This window comes from Gorilla gorilla, chromosome 6 (genome assembly GCF_029281585.2).
Source record: "Gorilla gorilla gorilla isolate KB3781 chromosome 6, NHGRI_mGorGor1-v2.1_pri, whole genome shotgun sequence".
Taxonomy (NCBI): Eukaryota; Metazoa; Chordata; class Mammalia; order Primates; family Hominidae; genus Gorilla; species Gorilla gorilla.
Window position 1 is genome coordinate 74,248,013 of NC_073230.2, and position 18,740 is coordinate 74,266,752.

Here is an 18,740-nt window from a genome sequence, read left to right on the forward strand (position 1 = left end):
AAGGGGGAAAGCCAGCAGTTACATGCCTCACCCATCTCTCATGCAACCCCAAAAGCAAGACTCATTCCCACCATGCTCCCCACCCCCAAGAGCACCGAGTGTTCTGCCAGGCAGTGAGGGAACAGAGCTAAGAACTTGCCCCTGGCTACCAGCCTCCCAGCTGCAAAAGCAAGCAGGGCTTTTGTGCCTTGCTGCCTGTGGAGTCTGCTCACCCAATTCACACCCTTTCCGAATTTCTGGCCAGGAGACCTCACGTTTGGTTAGAATTGTTAGAAAGTTCAGCTGGAGGTTTCCTTCTCCCTGTGGTCCTTTCCAAGTTCCCCTGGCAGCCCTCCCCAAGGGCCCCTTTGACGCAAGTCTAAAATGGCTTCCCAGAAGACTCAGAGCCCACCGGGCTTTTCCCACTTCTTCTACCTCTGTATTTAGCTCAGCTCTCTAAATTGACTCAGCTCCAGGTAAAGTCAGATTTCTTATTCCATGTTCTAGACTTTCAGGTTCCCCAGTGAGGGTATGTGTTCAAGGGCAGACTATCCCTTTTTCCCACTTTCACATCTTGAACACTATCAATATTTTGGCTCTCTGCCAGGTCCTGCTGGAGCAGTTTGGTTCCGTCAGAGGGTCTTTGGATTCTCTCAGCTCTCCTGGTTTATTCCTGCAGTACTTCTGGAGAAAAGTTAATGATGCGAGTCTCCACATACTGCTCTGAGTGGGAGCTGCAATCTAGCCCTTGCCTCCTGTTCGCTTTTTTTCGCCCAAAAAAGAGGTTTTTAAATTTCTCTTTATTTCTACTAATTTAGAAAATTCAAAGCCAAAAATGTTGGGTCAAAAATAAAAAGTAGCATTGGATGAGAGGGTGTTGGGCATAATGGTTAAGATTGAAACTCCGTATCAGGTGGTTCCTTGTTGCATTCCAGTTTTGCCATTTATGGACTATATGACATGAATACAGTTTCTTGATTTCTCTGTGCTTCACTCTTCAGCTCTTTACTGCCTAAATCATAGGGTTTTGGTAAAATTAAAGCAGTTAATACAAATAAATGTGCCCAATAAGTCCCCAGCACATAGCGAGTGTACAGGAAATTTATTCACTCTTATTTATTGATTCTTTTAGATCATGATTAATGTTAAACCTAAAAACAAGGTGGCCACATCAGTGGTTTGTAACCCATGTTTCTTCTAGTCAGTCTGGGGGTATAATAGCAGTTGGATGTTTTAAATACTATCCTTTTAAAAAAATATATATTAATAGTATTTTTCATTCACCAGAGTTCTGTACATTATGGGGTACAATGAGATATTTGAATATATGTATATAGTATGAAATGATTTTGTCGAGTTAAATAACAACTTGCTTACCTATCATTTTTTTGTGGTGAGACACTTGAAATTTACTCTTAGTTATTCTGAAATATACAATACATTATTGTTTACTATAGTCACCCTGCTGTGCAATAGAACTCAAAACCTATTTATCCTGTCTATTTGAAACTTTGTATTTTTTGATCAACCCCTCTCTGTTTCCTTCCCACCACACCCAGCCTCTGGTAAAGATTATTCCACTTTGTACTTTTTTGAGTTAAACTGTATTCTTTTCTTTATACAAGAGCAATTTTAAAAATTAAATATTTATTTGAATAACAAGTTTAAGTTTGGGCTGCAATGTTGGCAATGCAGGTTTTTAACACAGATCACAAAAAGCGTGCACAAAAACGTACGAGCGCAAAGGACAAAATAATGCTAAGAATTACGCTAAATAGCTGCTGATTTTAAGAAAACAAAAGGCCTGAAATCACTATACAAAATATAAAATGTATTAAACACTACCATCCACAGAACAGTCTTTATTATTGATTATATTTAAAAATTATTTGCATAATTATATATTGAATTGTAAATGAGTATTATACATGAACCTCCATTTGGAAGGCAATTCCTTGTAGCACTATAAAATATCTAATTACATTGCAAAAAGTATCCTTTTTTTGCTATCGATAAAGAAAACAGTTAATGGTATTACTGTAAATGTCAGGAAGCCTCCAAAAAAAGAAATAAGATTTCTTTTTTGTCTTCAAAGTGTTTTCCAAGCAGTGAAGCACTTGCCGTGTTGAACTGAATGCACTACTGGAGAGTGTTCTGGGTCCAAGATGCTCTTGAGAGAAGACTAGGCTTTTCAAATCAAACACTCAAAGGGGTCATGCAACCCTCTTATGACTGAGATGCCGTCATGTGCCACTGACCAATGCTATCTCTCCAGAAAACCATTCAAGATGCTTAAAAAATCAGACTTATGATAAATATACATAAAATGAAGACACCAACTGCTCTTTGACATGACTACTGATAATGTCTGTGCTATGTGGAAGCACCTTTAAAAAGAGCCTATGCGGCAAAAGGTAAGTGTCTAAAGATTCAAAATGTATCAACAGTATTGGATAACAATATAATTCTCAACTCAGAAGCTGCCTCAAGATTAGGTGCATCTTCAGTTAATGTGACAGGAAAAAAAGGCATGGATTTTATTTTATTAATTGTATCCACTTACAAACTGACCTAAGGTCACCCGATATGTAGATACAATGAGATTTTTGTTGCTTATAGTCTTTAATTGAAGTGATGATAAAGGAAATAGATCTATTTAAAAACAAAACCAAACAGCTATTTCTGCTTAGATTAAGAGGTGGCCCCGGGTGTGGGATTCACATTTTGAGTGGCCACTTGTGGTGCAATCTCGATGATCAGGGGTTTGTCTATGATTCTGGCTGTGTGGTTGCCCTTCTCTACAATCGCAATAATCCATGCTTGGTGGTCTTCACCATATTTGGGGGACTTTATCTCTGCACAGAACCGAGCTGTTTGCTCACATGGTAAACAGATCAGAAGCCCGCCTGTCCTGTTGAGCCTCGCCATGTTCATCATCACCTCCTCGTAGGCCAGCTCTACATCTTCTTGGGTGACCACTAGTTTAATATTATTCCATTTCTTAGGAATATCCAGCCACTGATGCACAGCCACTGCCACCTGTGTCCCCAAGGGTTTTGTCAACACCAGCACATCCCCTGGCACCGCGTTGTCTGGCATGATAAATTCACTGGGCTGACAGACAGTGGTAGTGACTCTTCCCAGGACAATCCAGGGGTTTAGTACTGTTTGGCCGCCCATTACAGACATTTCTGCCTCCTCAGCTGCGTCTTTAAAACCTTGGATAATCAGAGGCATCACTTTATCCATTTCCCTGTTGGTCATTTTATTACTGACTCCAAGGAGCATCAGCATATTGTCACATTCCGTGACCCCCATTGCGTAGAGGTCACTGAGGACATTGGCACATGCTATCCTGCCTGTCATGTAAGAGTCGTCTACAATTGGGTAAATGTAATCTGTGGTTTGAACCAAGGAAAGCCCACCGTGTCTCAAAGGAATGACAAGTATCCATTCCAATGCCAAGCCTTGGCATAAAGGCTCCCAGAAACTGCTCATCTTCTTGGAAGTGGTTCTGTAAAGATTCCAGCAATTTTTGCAGGACATCTTGGGGCACTTTGTAGCCTGTGCCCTTCAGTTCAGTGAATCTGGTTAGCCGGAAGCTTTTGTCCAATTCGTAACTTTCCGGGTTAAAGGACTCCCGTGTAGATATGGTTGTTGGGCCCCACTCTCCTCACAGCTCAGCCCCTCCCTTCCCTCTGCAGGTTGGCTGGGTTCTTTATGGATCCACCGGCTCGCTTTGCGCCCCGAGTTAAACTTTTTTATATATATATGAGATCATGTAGTATTTGTCTTTCTGTGTCAGGATTATTCCATCTAGTATGCTGTCTTCTAAATTTATCTATATTGATTCAAATGATGAAACTTACCACCTTTGAAGGCTGAATAGTATTCCATTGTGTATCTATACAACATTTATTTTAAAAAATTAAATATATTGATTGAAAAACTCATGTGTTATAAAAGGGCATTCCCGTCTTAAAGCACATACTAGTGTAATTCAGCATATACATATCATATTAATCGTTAATTTGTACTGAGCATTAACCATAATACTTTTATGTGTTAATAAATTTAATTCTCACAGTAACTGAATAACATAGGTGTTATTATCCTCAGTTTGCAGAGAAGGAAACACAGCCAATATTAAAACACAGGCAAATGTGTCTCCAGAGATAACACTCCTTAGTATAACAATAAAAACCATCTTTAATCGTTTGAACCTGGGAGGTGGAGGTTGCAGTGAGCCGAGATCGAGTCACTGAACTCCAGCCTGGGTAACAGAGCAAGGCTCTGTCTCAAAAAAACAAAACAAAACAAAAACCTCTTTAACCAGAAAAAAAATAATTATTTTCACACTCACTTTTAATAAAAATTAACAAAAATTGAATAATTGGTTACATTTTCATTGTTTAATGTTTTTGTGAATGTATAAAATGGTACACGAAGAATAAATAAGCCAGAAAACTTAATATTTTTAGAGGATTCTACTATACTGTAATAAAATATTGAACTTTAAGCACACACACACATACATATATACTTCTTTTTTTTGGAGACAGAGTCTCACTTCATTGCTCTGGCTGAAGTGCAGTGACGTGATCTCAGCTCACTGCAACCTCCATCTCCCAGGTTCGACTGATTGTCCTGCCTCAGCCTGCGAAGCAGCTGAAACTACAGGCACACACTACCACACCTGGCTAACTTTTGTATTTTTAGTAGAGATGAGGTTTCACCAAGTTTGCCAGGCTAGTCTTGAACTCCTGACCTCAAGTGATCGGCCCACCTCGGCCTCCAAAAGTGCTGGGATTATAGGCATGAGCCATCACACCTAGTCATAATATAAATATTGCTTGAATGCATGAACGTTTATGTAGATATTTGCTCTTAGATTAACATGACAAAAGTAACAATTAGAAAAAAACATTTGAAATGGGATAAAACTAGTCAAAACCACATCTTTTCAATGGCTTGGCATAATTGACATGCTTTTTGAAATGGCCAGATTACTGACAAGAAGCAAAGAGAAGATTTAGACTTCGGTCTATCGTTAAGTTTTTTATTTTTGAAATCTAAAATCCTGGCTAAAGGATTTGAAGAGAGTATTCTTTAGGTGGCTTCCTAGGGTTTTCAAGGCAATACAAATAATTTTCATGGGTAGGAAAATGCATACTATATACATACATTGCTTTTCTCTGACTTAACATTAAAAGATTGAAGATTGCAAATCTAATCTCTCAATTTAGAATAAATTAAAGGATTTATTTTTCAGCCAAGCAAATAATTATATTGAATTAATAGGTAACAAATGTCATTAGCTGACAAAAGATAGTATGACTAGATTCAGTAAGTATGTAGCCATGTAACTAACAGTCCATTAAATTAAGGCCCTTATAGGTGCATGTGGACATCATTTCTGTACAATGTCATGCACCTCCACCCAGCACCTTCATTTGCCTGTTTACAGAGATACCAATTTCCCCTGAGTGACTCAGGGTGAATACTAAGAATTGAGAATGCTGTGTTCAGAGGGATTACTAGGAACATATTATAAAGAAATTCTATAAATCTTACTCTGCCTCCCAAAGGCTATTAGTAAACAATTGTTTATTTACAGTGCTCAATTGAATTCATGGAAAATTTCAATATTCCTGGTAAGTCAGAGACGCTTAAATGTCAACAAAATTTCATAATACATACATGAATGAGATAAAGTCTTCTTAGTTAAGAATTTTATTTTATCAGTAAATTTAGAGAAGAATTAAAAAAAAACAGTGCTTTGGGCAAAATAACAGTGGCACATCAGTACCACCCAAACAAGTGCTTTTCATCATCATCGTTAAAGTCGCAATAGCACCACGTGCTTTCCTGGGACCAGGTGGCCTGTTTCCCACTGATATGAAGTGGAGACAGCATTGAAATAGCAAAGGAGGGTGATATAAATTGGATACCTATATAAAATACAAATTTTAATAAAAAGCGTTTGATATTGTAGAACTATAGATGAGACTATTAGTATGAGATCATAATATTTTTACTTCTTTTGACAGAACAACTTCACAATATTCTTTTTTCAAAAAATATTCCTTTTTCTGTGCATATTGCCTAGCTTTTGGTCAAATATTACCTGAGCTCCATAGAAATCAATGAAATGAATCTATATTTTGCCACAAGCATTTTATTTCTGATGAATATGCTTGTTTTGCTTAAAATACATTAGCTTTTCATGAAAAATCTACACTTTTCTTTCAGGGTTTTATTTATTGCTGATGTGTCTTTTCTACATCTCTTTGTTAATTTATTCACAGAAGAAAGAGGAGGATGCAGATAGAAGATGAAAGAAGATATGATTACTAAAAAATCATGGGGCAGTCTTTTTATCAAGGAAAAAACCATAACGGATAATGTGAGCAGAAAATATATTATTTTGCTAAGCCTCTGAAATGTCAGTATACAATCTGCATTGCTTTAACAAATATATTATTCCTTCAGTTTTGATTCTTCAGGATATGATTCAGTTCCCCAGTGAATCAAAACTACAAGGAGAATAACATTTGTTAAGGTAATAGATGTAGGGAAGACCCATTATGTTTGGCCAACATCTTTTTCACTCCCTGTCGCAGGCAATCATTATTCTACTCTCTGCTTCTATTAGTTTGAATTTTCTTTTACACTCTGCATAGAAATGAGATCTTTTTAAAAAATTTTTTCAATGCTGGCTTATTTTACTTAGCATAATGTCCTTCAGGTTCAATAAGTTTTTGCAAATAACAAGGCTTTCTTCTTTTTAAGGGCTGAATAGCATTCCATTGTGTAAATATACCACATTTTCTTTATTCATTCAACTGTTGATGAACATTTAGGTTGATTCCATATCTTGGCTATTGTGAGTAATCCACTTTCTTCTTTTTCATTTTTTATATCTTCTTTTTTATTTCTAGTGCAGTGGTGTGATCTCAGTTCACTGCCACCTCCACCTCCTGGGTTCAAATGATTCTTCTGTCTTAGCCTCCCAAGTAGCCGGGATTACAGGCACACACCACCACACCTGGCTAAATTTTGTATTTTTAGTAGAGATGGTGTTTCACCATGTTGGCCAGGCTGGTCTTGAATTCCTGACCTTGTGAACCACCCGCCTCAGCCTCCCAAAGTGCTGGGATTACAGGCATGAGCCACGACACCTGGCCAACTTTGTCATTTTTAGTGATCCTCAGATATCTTCCATTGCAGAAAATTGTATTTTATTAGTTATTATTGTGTTTTTTGGACTCATCTACATGGGATGAGTCCTAAGAGATTCAGTTTAAAAAAGTTTTTTTTAGGTACATTAAGGACATTATTTATCTTTTGTAACCTGTTCATGTCTATGTCTGTTACTTGCCTCAGGCAGTGACTCAAACAATTCTCAAAAAACAGAAAGTATATTTCTCTTAAAGTTGTCTTATTAAGGGACTATGAGGTGATCCAATTCAATAAGAACCAAACTAGACCTACTAAGATTAGTCAGGACTATCAGAGAATTTTTCAAATACATTCACCATTAATCTGGAGATAATTGTGAATCCCAACTTTTACCCTAAGAAAAATTATTGCAATGTAGTAAAGTTGATTCTGTCTTTAAAAAGAAAGAGGAGCACAATGAGATTTCCTGTGGCCAGTTGAAGTTCATGAAGTTTGTCAAAGAATTTCACATACATAGTAAATCTTCTGATAGCATTTAGTTCCAGTCACAATAAATTATATTTGTCTCTGTCTTCTATAATTAATCTCTTCTCTCTTTAAAAAACTCTGTATTTTCTTTATAAAAATAGTGATTATTGGCTGTGCACGGTGGCTCACGCCTGTAATCCCAGCACTTTGGCAGGCCAAGGCGGGTGGATCACGAGGTCAAGAGTTTGAGACCAGCCTGACCAACATGGTGAAACCCCATCTCTACTAAAAATACAAAAATTATCCAGGCGTGGTGGCACGCACCTGTGATCCCAGCTACTCAGGAAGCTGAGACGGGAATTGCTTGAACTCGGGAGGCGGAGGTTGCAGTGAGCTGAAATCATTCCACTGCACTTCAGCCTGGTGACAGAGCAAGACTCTGTCTCAATATAATATAATTATACAATTATAACATCCTAAGTATGTATTTGTTGGGTACACTGTCATATTTTTATGTTTATGCTGTAAAATGTTTAAATCAAGCTAAGTAACAAATTCAGCACCTCACATACTTATTATACTTTTGTGGCAAAAACATTTAAAATCTTTTTATACCAATTTTGAAATATACACTGCATTATTATTTATTATAGTCAATATTCTGTGCAATTAATCACTAAATCTTATTTCTCCTAAGTGAAACGTGGTACACTTCCATCAACATTTTTTCTTTCTTCAACCACTTCTTCCCCAGCCTCTGTCACGTTTTTACTTACACTAAGTTACATTAGGGCCATTAATGTAATTAAAGAAATTTAATCTTTTGGTATGCAATAATGGTATGAACATAAATAATGTTAAATAACTTTATTAGAAAGTTTGACTAATTAGGCATATAAATAAATGGGCAGCACTTTTGGCTAGTAAACTAAAAATACCCATTATTTTCAAACACCAGACAATTATTTTAAATGGAAAGGTTTTGGGCCTAATATATGTCATTGAATTTATGAAAGCACAAACCCAGGAGGGTAGTATTTTCTGAGCATTGTAAGTAACAATGAAAATTATTGACTAAAGTGAATTCAAGTAATATGTAGCCAAATAAAAGTCTCATTAAAAAATTTAAAAGTACTGGATGCAGCAGCTCATGCCTGTAATTCCTGCACTGTGGGAGGCCAATGCAGAAAAATTACTTGAGCCCAGAAGTTTAGACGGTGCCTCAAAAATAAAAATTTTAAATTAAGTTCTTAATCAAATGGAAGATTTAAGCTGAGATCATTTTTATTGATTCAGAACAGTGCTGGCTGGGTGCAGTGGGTCATGCCTGTAATCCCAGCACTTTGGGAGGCCGAGGTGGGTGGATCACCTGAGGTAAGGAGTTCCAGACCAGCCTGACCAACAAAGAGAAATCCCATCTCTACTAAAAACACAAAATTAGCAGGGCGTGGTGGCGCATGCCTGTAATCTCAGCTACTCGGGAGGCTGAGGCAGGAGAATCGCTTGAACTTGGGAGGCAGGGGTTGTGGTGAGCTGAGATCACATCATTGCTCTCCAGCCTGGGCAACAAGAGCGAAACTCTGTCTCAAAAAAAAAGAAGAAGAAGAAGAAACAAAAGAAATGTGCTAATGGAGAAGCATGGTGATCAAAGCCAAGAACTTGAATTTAGATCAGTAATTTTGCCATTGTCTTGCTGATACAGAAAAACAGTATTCTGGCCATATGTAGGTATTAGTCTCTACAGTTAAGTACATTTACTTCAGATATTTGTAAAAATATAAAATCGATTTTTTAGTATTAAAAATTAAGGTATATTGGCCAGGCGTGGTGGCTCTGCCTGTAATCCCAGCACTTTACAAGGCGAGGCGGGAGGATCATGAGGTCAGGAGATCAAGACCATCCTGGCTAACATGGTGAAACCCCATCTCTACTAAAAAAAAAAAAAAAAAAAAATTAGCCGGGCGTGGTGGCGGGCGCCTGTAGTCCCAGCTACTTGGGAAACTGAGGCAGGAGAATGGCGTGAACCCGGGAGCCAGAGCTTGCAGTGAGCCGAGATCGCTCCACTGCACTCCAACCTGGGTGACAGAGTGAGACTCCATCTAAAAAAAAAAAAATTTTTTTTTGGTATATTGAGGAAAGAATATGTTCTAACTGATGTAACTTGAGATTTCTCATAAGATGCTATTGTCTGCCACACAAGAAAATTGTAAAATATTTTCCTCAGGTATATGCTGTTGATATTTGTGCATTTTGGAAAGATATTATATGTTTGGAAATCTTTAAATATAAAAATATTTTACATGCTAAAATTTTGAGAAAGTTACAAGAACCTTTAAAATCCTGAGTAGAATATAAAGAAACATATGAGAACTTTCCAGGTACAAAAGAAAGCCAAAGGAAGAATCCAGAATATAATTAAACTAAGAAGCAATTGTTCTTCTTAGATATGGGTGAACACACAAATAAAAAATTTCTGTGGGTTGTCCAACTTGCCATTAGACAAATGAAAAAATAACAACATAAGGGAGGAGGGATAACATTAGGAGAAATACCTAATGTAAATTACGAGTTAATGGGTGAAGCACGCCAACATGGCACATGTATACATATGTAACAAATCGGCACATTGTGCACATGTACCCTAGAACTTAAAGTATAATTTTTAAAAATCACCCTAAAAAATAATAAAAATCCTTTTCTACAAAAATAAAAATAAAAGTAACAACATAAACTAACTGCAGACATTGCAAACATAATATCTTTCACAAGTGAGAAACAAATTACAACTTATATTACCCACAGTTACAGGACTTAGGTTTAAAATGTTTAATCCAAGACAATGAGGAAAACAGAAAATATACCAATAATGTGAAAAGTACAAGAAGCTACAAGGGTGACAAGTCATATTTGTTTGTTTTTTGTGCGTGTGGGGGTTTTTTTGTTTTGTTTTTTTTTTTGTTTTTTGAGATGGAGTTTCGCTCTTGTCACCCAGGCTGGAGTGCAATGGCATGACCTTGGCTCACCACAACCTCTGCCTCCTGGGTTCAAGTGATTCTCCTGACTCAGCCTCCCAAGTAGCTGGGAATACAGGCACCCACCACCATGCCCAGCTAATTTTGTGTTTTTAGTAGAGATGGGGTTTCTCCATGTTGGTCAGGCTGGTTTCCAACTCCCGATCTCAGGTGATCCACCCGCCTCGGCCTCCCAAAGTGCTAGGATTACAGGTGTGAGCCACCACACGCAGCAACAAGCCATATTTGAAAAACAGCCAGCCTTTCCTCAGGCGTCCCGCATCTGCTGATTCCTCCTTCCTGGTCACTGCGTCCTTGGCTGGCATCAGAAAAGTGGCTACAAACTTCCTAGTACATGAGAAGATCTGGTTCAACAAGTTAAAATGTGACAATGCAGAAAGGAGATTCTTCGAGCAGATGAACAAGCCTGTGGCCAGCACCTCCCACCAGGAGAACGGCGCCAGCATGATCCTCCATGACACTGCGAGAGCCAGAGAGAATTTCCAGAAATCCCTGGCCAGAAGCTCAGGCCCCGGGGCCTCCAGCAGCCCCAGCGGTGACAAGGGTGAGCTCATCTTTCAGATCACCAGTCTGGAAGTGGAGAACCAGAGCCTGCGCAGGGTTGTGCAGGAGCTGCAGCAGGCCATCTCCAAACTGGTGGCCCCACTGAACATGCTGGAGAAGAGCTTGCCTGGCCACCACAGCCCTGCAGACCCAGCACAAGTCTCCTATGTGCCAAGTGGAGCCCCTGGCCAAGAAGCCAGCCAAACCAGCAGAGGATGACAAGGATGATGACATTGACCTACAGGGGATAGGCCCCCAAATCTGGCCATAAATTGGCCCCAAAACTGGCCATAAACAAAATCTCTGCACTACTGTGACATGTTAGTGATGGGCATGACACCCATGCTGACAGTTGTGGGTTTACCAGAATGAGGACAAGAAACATCTGGCCCACCCAGGGTGGGAAATCCACTTAAAGGTGTTCCTGAACTACAAACAATAACATGAGCGACCTGTGCCTTAAGGACATGTTCCTGCTGCAGATAACTAGCCAGAGCCCATCCCTTTGTTTCAGTCCATCGCTTTGATTCCTGTTTTAGTTAATCTATGATCTATAGAAACAATGCTTATCACTGGCTTGCTGTCAATAAATATGTGGGCAAAACTCTGTTTGAGGCTCACAGCTCTGAAGGCTGTGAGTCCCCTGATTTCCCACTCCACACACCATATTTCTGTGTGTGTGTCTTTAATTCCTCTAGCGCCACTGGGTTAGGGTCTCCCCAACCAAGCTGGTCTTGGCATTGACCTGTTTGGCAGTGACAATGAGGAGGAGGACAGGAGGCAGTACTGCTGCGGGAGGAGCGGCTGCGGCAGTACACAGAGAAAAAGGCCAAGAAGCCCATGCTGGTGGCCAAGTCGTCCATCCTGCTGGACGTTAAGCCTTGGGATGATGAGACTAACATGGCCCAGCTGGAGGCCTGTATGTGCTCCATCCAGCTGGACAGGCTGGTCTGGGGGGGCCTCTAAGCTGGTGCCCGTGGGCTATAGTATCCAGAAGCTGCTGGTTCAGTGTGTAGTGGAGGATGACAAGGTGGGGACAGACTTGCTGGAGGAGAAGATCATCAAGTTTGAAGAACACGTGCAGAGTGTTGACATTGCAGCTTTCAACAAGATCTGAAGACTGAGTGTGAGTGTGTGTGTGTGTGTGCACGTGTGCATGTGCTTGAGGCCCTGCCATGATTAAAAACTGAGACCGGCAAAAAAAAAAAAAAAAAAGAAAAGAAAAAACAGCCAAATGTGAAGCAAACAATTGAAAATATAATCAGTCTACTTAATATACAACATATGTGTGAAACATTAAATTAGTCTGAAATGATGAGATTAGTGAACTAGAACACTAAGCAGTAATTAATTACTGTAAAGACAAAAGGAGAAAAGTTATATTAACAAAATCTAAAATATACATGTATGACAGGGAGCATGAGATGGAGTAAAACAAGTCTGATTATTTTTATAGAATATATTTTCAAAATCAAAGTCAATATTCAGAGTTGGTGACTCATAAGTTTCTAAAATTGAAAAGCGGACATAATTACTTCTCAGCCTTTTGGCTAAAATCAAGTGAAAACCAGATATAAGTGCTTGAATTCAAATGTGCAGTGTTCCAAAAAGAGAAAAATAACAAAATTAATTCCTTAAAATAAAAAAATAAATTACTTAAAACGGGCTGCATAACACCAAGGAGAAGAAAAACACTACAAATCTGTGAGAGGAATAAAGATAATTTACAAAAATGAAAGTAAAGTTTTCAAACCTTGTACAGAGCCAAAAATCAGAGAAATAAGTGTTAAAGGAGCTGAGAGAAATTATCATTAAAGTTAGAAATGCATACTTACACTGCAATATTTTTAACACAAATGGGTAAATTAAAATACTTTCCAAAAAACCCACTGGTTTGGTTTTCAATAGGATTCTCTTAAAAGCATACCTAATAAAAATATTGCTTTATTATTATACTTTAAGTTCTAGCGTACATGTGCACAATGTGCAGGTTTGTTACATCTGCATACATGTGCCATGTTGTTGTGCTGCACCCATTAACTCGTCATTTACGTTAGATATATCTCCTAATGCTATCCCTCCCCCCTGCCCCCAACCCAAAAATATTTTTTGTATCTAAAGTTGAAGAAGAAAATGAAAAAGTACAAAAATTGATTTGGAAACTGGCATGTTCTTTCTCAGGATTTTAGGTAACCAGCAATCTTTCACTCTCATACAACATTCTAGAGTTTAAAAAATATTTTTCTACCTATCTTTTCTATGATCTTTATATCCTGTGAGGCTCTGCAAAATAGCGGCTTGTGTCCCATTTTGCAATTTAAAAAGCTGAGGCTCAGACAAATGTCACACAGGAAGTTTGGGACAGAACTGGGACTAGAACCCATGACTTGCAAAGTAGTGCTCTTCTCATCCCTAAAGCAGTCATAGGGCTAGGAATACATTAAGACAACAAAAGATAGAGCACTGCTTAATATATTCAACCAAGGTGAGACCTGACGAACCCCAAAATGCTAAGCAGCTCCAGGGCCCTGTGGCAGAGATTTCAAAGTGGAGGGTGATGCTTACATCTGCATATCTGAGCTCCAATACAAACGCTGCCACTCAGCTATAGAACCACACTTTCTGAGCCTCAGCCTTCTCTGCTATAAAATGGCACTACAAAAGGCACCAAAAAGCTCAGGATGAGGGCAAAACAGCATCCTGAAAGCAGGAGTGCCTGGAGAGAGTAAAGTACTCATTGACTTTTGATTTAAGCACATGGATAATATACTGTGTTTCATTGTGTCTTCTCCATGGTGTCTGGTTAATGACTGTAGATCCTGGGGTCCTCTGGTCAATCCTAATGCTATGCGATAGAGGCATGAATGGATATAGATGGGTGGATGGATGGGTATGTGGATGCATGGACATGTGCTCAGAAGAGCAGAAAGAAGAAAACAGGGAGTCAAAATGAGAATGAAAAGATGATTGAAGGATCAGGATTGATGGAATATGGCACAGTCTCCAGTCCTCTTGCCCTCACCAAGCCCTACCACCACCTGCCTTGGGTAACAGTGGCATATGCTGTATATGACATCCCTGGTCACCATGACGCTGCTGCAGAAGGTGCTGTAGATCTGAGGCTAATCATGGCTCATTAGGAATGTGCCAAGGGCCAGCAGAAAAATAACCCAACACGATGAAGCTGATGTGGACTGTCTTCTCATCTGCCATGGCTGCCTGGCCAGGCTCTAGACTATCCACCCCTGGCAGAGGGAATGCATGTGCATCCAGCAAAAATACCCAGACGGGGTCACAGGGAAAGATGAAGCTCTAAGTTTGCTGCAAATTGAGGCTTAAAGGTGAAGGAAGAGCAAGAACACTTTAGGTCTGGACCCAGTCCCTAGATGCACAAGTTCATCATGGTTGGAGGCAGAATGGTTAAGTGAACAAGTGCACCCACCCACCCACCCACCTTCACTCCTCACCCTCTTGTTTTCCCATTGGGTCAAGCAGGACTAGAATGCATGTATGAATCTGAGTGAGGGAGCATGCAGGGGAAGGAGAAGGGAAGGCTTTGAAATCACACTACAGTGAAGCAGAACTAGGTAAATGTACTGCCCTACACCTTCCAACCCTGCAAAGAAGCATAAAATTCTGCAGCTGGAAGAGGTTAGCATGAAGCTGACAGATTCCAGGATCCCACAGTCTGGCATTTCAAAGTCCAGAATTTTAAACTCTTCAAGGATATGCGACCATCCAGGGTTCAGACATAATAGATGATATTATTACTAGATGGTGACTATGTACATGGCACTGTTCTTTTTTTTTTTCTCTAGAGATGGAGTTTCACTCTTGTTACCCAAGCTGGAGTGCAATGGTGTGACCTTGGCTCACTGCAACCTCCACCTCCCAGGTTCAAGCAATTCTCCTGTCTCAGCCTCCTGAGTAGCTGGGATTACAGGTGCATGCCACCACACTTGGCTAATTTTTGTATTTTCAGTAGAGACGGGGTTTCGCCATGTTGGTCAGGATGGTCTCGAACTCCGGACCTCAGGTGATTCACCCGCCTTGGCCTCACAAATTGTTGAGATTACAGGCATGAGCCACAGTGCCCAGCCCATGGCAATGTTCTAAACATGTTGCATCTATTAACTTATTTAAGAGACCCCCCCGAGGCAGGTGCTACTGTCCCTACTTTATAGAGGAAACTGAGCACAGAGAAGTAACTTACCTACAGTCACAGAAATGGAAATAGCAGAGAAGCTGAGATGTGAACACAGAGTCTGTGTATCTAGCCACAGTGCAAACCTGCTTAACTGCAGCATGAGGTTATGAGTCCAGGCTCTGATGATGAGGCAGGTTACCTGGGTTTGGATCTTGGCTCTTCTACTGTGGGGCAACATGGTCTTGATCAAGTTCTCTTCCTTTGTTTCAGTTTCCTCCTCTGTAAGATGGACATAATAATAGTATCTCCTAGGATTGGAGCTGTCTTCAGGCTTAGACTTTCTGGGTTTCTCTGTTTTCTTCACACTCTGTGCACCATCCAGACCTACTTTAATGAGCTTCTACCCATCCCCCTCCAGGGCTCTGGTGAACTAATATTTTCAGGGTATAAATGACTGATAACAACTTCCTCGATTTCTGTGGGGGCCTAATCCAGGAAGATGCCATCATCAGATGGCGCCTGAGCCTGCCTCCCGAATGTGCATGCGCCAGTCTCAGGGCACCAGTGAGCCACGGCTCGCATCACAGTGAACACCACCTTTGCCTGGCGACTAGTCCCTGTGGCTTGGCAGAAAAGGAGTCCTCTGTGGAGCTGCGTCAGCGATGGACTCTAGTCTGTCTTCTCTGGGGGATCCACGGGATAGTCCCATGATCCTAGGAGAGGGCAGCGGCGAACCAGCCTGAAGAAACCTCAAGCGGAGCCCCAGGGATACACCGCAAAATCCCTAAGGATGGGGTCCCGCACCTTCACCTGCAAAAAAAGGTGTAGACTGATGACACAGAAGGTGCTTCCAACTCCATCCTCACATTCGCTTCATTACACAATCTGTCCACACCATGGCCCGGTGCCCAGGTGGGAGGACTCCAAAGTGCGGGGAACAGTTGGAAACAGTCGGAGTGCAAACTGCAGCCTTTCCGGCCAGCTCCTGATTTGGGGTTTCATTCCCAGAGCCCCTTGAATCCACCTCCAATTCGGTTCCCAGCCGAGTAGGTGCTTCACGTCGTGAGGCGGGCACTCTTCCATCTTCTGGGGATTTCATTCCGGGACGGAGAGTGTGAGCAGCAGTAAGGTCAGATGGGGGTGAGGATACAGTCTGGTGAAATGTGGTTTGGGTCCCGCATCTTCACCTGCAAAAATGGTGCAGAGAGATGACACAAGAGGTGCTTCCAACTCCACCCCCTCATTCCCTTCATTGCACAAGCTGTCCACGCCATGACCCGGCGCCCAGGTGGGAGGACTCCAACGTGCGGGGAACAGTTGGAGCTCAAACCCCAGCCATTCTGGCCAGCTCACGATTTGGGCTTTCATTCCCGGGGCCACATGAAATTGGGATAGATTGATGCTGGGTGAGATGTGGCCTCCACACTGGCATCCTCTTATCCTGACTTCCATGTTCCTCATGGGTCTAGGGTTTCCTGGGTCTGGTTCAAAGTCTTCCACAGTAAACGTTTCCAAGTTCACGGAGGACGACCCTCATGGGGGTCCGTTGCATGAGTGTTTCCTTCTAAACACTGTCATGTTTTAATGACTGGGCAGCTGTGATACTTTTGGAGCCGTAAATTCCCGTTATATCCACCAACAAGGAAACTGTTGTTCTCCCACTTCTATTGGAGGACTGCATGACTCCTGTAGGATGAGAAGTAGGCAGCCATGTCTGGCTTTTGACTGGTAATCTAGGCCCTGTTTCCTTTCATCTGCACGTCCTTTCTAATTGTGAAGAAGGTCTTTCATTGGGCTGTTGCTGGGTGGGACAGCCTCTGTATACGGTATTTGGCTGCCACGGATTTCAGGAAGCAACAGGGACTTGGGAGTAGGCTGGCTGCACTCTAGGTTGTGAATAGTGGCCTCCTTGTGGGCACTGGGATTGTTTGCACTTTGAGGAGGCTCTCGGGTTTTCTGGCAGGAATCCTTGAACGGGAGGCTTGGGCTCCAGCACAAGCCCTCTTGTCCTCCCAGGCTAGCCTTGATTTTCCTTAGCTTTCATGGGGGGGTCCACAATGCCCCTCAACAGCACTCCTGGACACCCTTTTCAGGATTGCAATCGCCCCATATGGCCTCTGAGACACTCTCTCAACCTCATCTGCCCCCATGGGATGCCAGTTACAGGTGTGAGACTTCTGCTCCACTTTGGACTTGCCTTTGTCGTGGTTCCTGCCTTTTCCAGATAGCAGTGCTGAGAAGCAGAAGCCCCTTGAAGGCCCAGGATGAAGGGAGTCAGTGAGCTCAAGGGCCTGGCATTCTTCTGCTGACACCCTCCTCTGGGATCTCAGGTATGATTCCATCACCCGGATACCCCTCAACATCTCACCAGACTGTATACCCATCCTTCTGGGACCTGATTCCTGCACACAGCCTCTTTGGGGAAAGGAGTCAGAAGAACAGTTTCCAGCGCCCACCTTACAGTCTCGAAACGCCTCCTCCTCCAGCGGGATGAACCACGGAGATGCCCCAAAGAGGCTGTACTGTCGAGACTTTTAGGGTCCCACAGTGGGTTGTCGCAGGCAGCCTTTTTCTTTAGATCAGACAGGCTATGCCCGTACTATTTTCCCCTGCTTAGGCAGGCTGACATCCCTGACAGCTGGGCGCCCGAGCCGGCCTCGCGAATGCACATACGCCAGTTGCGGGGCACCAGGCACGAGTGGTGAGCTGCGGCTGTCGTCACAGTGAACGCCACCGTTGCCTGGCCACGGGTCCCTGCAGCTTGGCAAACCAGTAGACCTCTGTGGACGTGCGTCGCCGCTGGACTCTCACCCATCTTCTCTGAGAGATCCACGGGATAGTCCCCTGATCCTAGAATTGGGCAGGGCCGACCCAGGGTGAAGAAACCTCAAGCGGACTCCCAGGGATGCAGATCGAAATCCCTAAGGATCCCAGGGGACCCGCAGGATGTGTCAGGCATGCCTAGGCGGTGTGGGGGTGAGTCTATTTGATAGTTGCCCCCCCGGTGATTTCTAGGTAAACCCTGCCTGTGTTTCCCGGGGCTGCTCTCTCCCCGGAGGGACTTCCTGGTGGAGCAGAACCGGGTTGCCTCAGAATGTGCTGGGTTGTGTATTTCTGTGGGAGTGTTGCAAGTGTTTGATGTCTGTGTGTGTGTTTCTGTGTGTGCCTGGAAGTGGGGTTGGTTAAAGGATCTGGCTTGCGCACTGGAGCGCTTGTTCTTTCGAGTCGGTCAATCTTCTTGTGCGCCTCTCTGTGTGCCTCCACTTTGGCTGTGGGGCTTCGTGTTTCTTCTTTTCCCCGTGGTTCCTAAAACCGTGGTGAAGTGGGGAGCTGACTGAGACCCGCAGGGGTACAAATCACTTTTCCCTGCAAAGGAGCCACTCTTCTAG

General features: G+C 42.1%; 2 pseudogenes; one reads left to right on the top strand and one right to left on the bottom strand.

Moving 5' to 3' along the window:
• Positions 1-1,184: 1,184 nt before the first annotated feature.
• LOC101134356 (selenide, water dikinase 1-like) lies at positions 1,185-3,876 on the bottom strand (annotated as a pseudogene).
• A 6,989-nt stretch (positions 3,877-10,865) lies between these two features.
• LOC129523559 (elongation factor 1-delta-like) lies at positions 10,866-12,321 on the top strand (annotated as a pseudogene).
• The last annotated feature ends 6,419 nt before the right edge of the window (positions 12,322-18,740 follow it).